Consider the following 2,209-nt stretch of genomic DNA (forward strand, 5'->3'; position numbering starts at 1 on the left):
GGCTTCTGTATGGCTTCATCATTCTATCGAAATGATCACCATTAATTTTAAGAGCTCATATTTTGGCCCTCTGTAAATCTTTATAATGTAAGGGTCTGAATTATGTGGCTGGAACCCATATTCCCAGTACCACCTGTTGCCAAAATTCTTGCTACCAGTCTGATGGATGGTTTATCATCATGTCAATGATTTTGCTGTATGCCTTTATTAAGGTTGTAACCTCTGTTGGCAAAGTTACTGACATGAGGAACTGAGTTATTGGTGAACCCCAAATAATCCCTTCCGTTTGAAGGCTTTAATTTTGATTTAATTGGATGGATAATGATTCCTAGTTTCCAAATAATTGTTAAGTGGCTGTTACCGTTTGTTCAGCCCGTCCTAAGTTTCCGCACAATTAGTATGTTATCCAAATAAGCCATTACCATTGTGTGGCTGGTTGTTATATTTTGTAAATAACCTAGGTGCTAATGTAAACACATTAGGTAGTGCTCTATACTGCTAGAGCTGAGCCATCCAATTAGATAAAATAACGTCCGTGGTCACCTGTTATGGGTACTGAAAATAGTAAGCATCCTTTGAATCAATGCTTGCCATTTTTGTTCTTAAAACGAATATACTTAACAATAGAAAAGGTTTCCATTCTTAACGAATATATCATATTATTTTATTTATTTATTTATTTATTTTTAATATATGGTCCCTAGATAAGGGACATATCAGATATTTAAACTGATAAAACCCAGATATTATGCTTGATCTTGGCCAAAAAGCCGAGATCTGATCTATGTTTGATGCGTCAAGCGCCATATCCTATTTTGTTAGGAAGGGAATGCGTAGATAATAATTCTTCCCTTACAATGCAGCTAAAACCCATCCGTTGCTGATGTCCAGTGTCTGTATCCCATATGACATATTTGGTAATTGGTGATTATGTCTGGATACGAGTAGATCGGCATCTGGTGTTCCATATCGTGTAGAAACATCAGCAAATACTATAGCCCAATACCCATTTGGTGTTCTCCTCCAAATTCCTCTCTCGATATATCAGCTGGACTAGAAGATTATGTGTTGTAAAATTCTATTGTGTATCCCCGGATACTGTTTAAGATATGAGTGTCAAAAAATTATTTATTCGATGTCTTCTCGCACCAACCTCCTTGCTTCCTTCTGGTTTTACTGTTTTCTTCTGGATCCCCGAGGCCGTGTGTTGTGGGTGTACACATCTTCAGATATAGGGGCGATACCTTTGAGAATGATGTTTGGACGTTTAGATGAGCTCCAATTTGGCTTCATTGTCCAACTCCTTGACCTTCTAGATCGGTCACCTCCAAATAAAAAGATATTGCTAGGAGGTTTCGGGTTTACACAGGCCTGTGTCAATCCCGGTTGGATGTAACCAGATGCATAAATTGATTAGTTTAGTACATTCAGGGATTTACAATCCCCAGTGGCAAGTGACCAATGGTGTCAGCTAATGTTTGCCCCTGCAGTAGATAGAAAACATATGGTCTATGCTGGCTTCTAACCTGGTTTGTAGATCTTTCCCAGTTAGCTTTACTCACAGCTGTACTGTTGTTGCCCCTGAAACATAGACAGACATTCCCGTGTGACTTCCCAGATGGGAATGGAATTTGCCAGTAAATTTTTGGACTGCTAAATCCTTCAGTCACAACATAAGTATTCCTGTATTTCTATCAGGAAAGGACCAATAATGCGCTCTATGTACTTTGTGACTTAGAAAAGGCATCATCTCATTATTACAGCTCTTACCTGTCCAGGGTTTGCCCTAGACTTGACCCCAGCACTCTTCTGACAAAATAGTCTACTGGAGGGAGAGAAGCATGATTATAGCCCTATAGAAAAGGTGCTGCTTCCTTCTCCCTAAGTCTGTATTTTCCTCCAGCACTTCCCTATAATAGTAGAAGTGAGATACAGCCCTGAGTAAGGTGCCGCTATGGGACTTACCCACTCGAGGATTTGCTCTTCTTTTTTGGACCTGCATCGCTGCAAACGCGGTATGTTCTCGCAGGTGCAGGTCCCGCAGTGTCAACGCGTTGCAGTGCTCACGGGCACCGAGTCCCCTGTAGTGCCGTTGGCCTGCGGTGCTCCAAAGCGCGGTGCAGTGCTCACGGCACTGAGCCGCCCGTACTACCGTTAGCCTGTGGTGCTCCAACGCGGTTCAGTCCTCTCGGGGAGCTGGCCGCTCGCA

General features: G+C 41.9%; 1 pseudogene; it reads right to left on the minus strand.

Moving 5' to 3' along the window:
* Positions 1–670: 670 nt before the first annotated feature.
* Positions 671–782, minus strand: LOC129708507 (U2 spliceosomal RNA; annotated as a pseudogene).
* Between the last annotated feature and the right edge of the window lie 1,427 nt (positions 783–2,209).

The sequence above is a fragment of the Leucoraja erinacea genome, chromosome 23 (assembly GCF_028641065.1).
Source record: "Leucoraja erinacea ecotype New England chromosome 23, Leri_hhj_1, whole genome shotgun sequence".
Classification (NCBI taxonomy): domain Eukaryota; kingdom Metazoa; phylum Chordata; class Chondrichthyes; order Rajiformes; family Rajidae; genus Leucoraja; species Leucoraja erinaceus.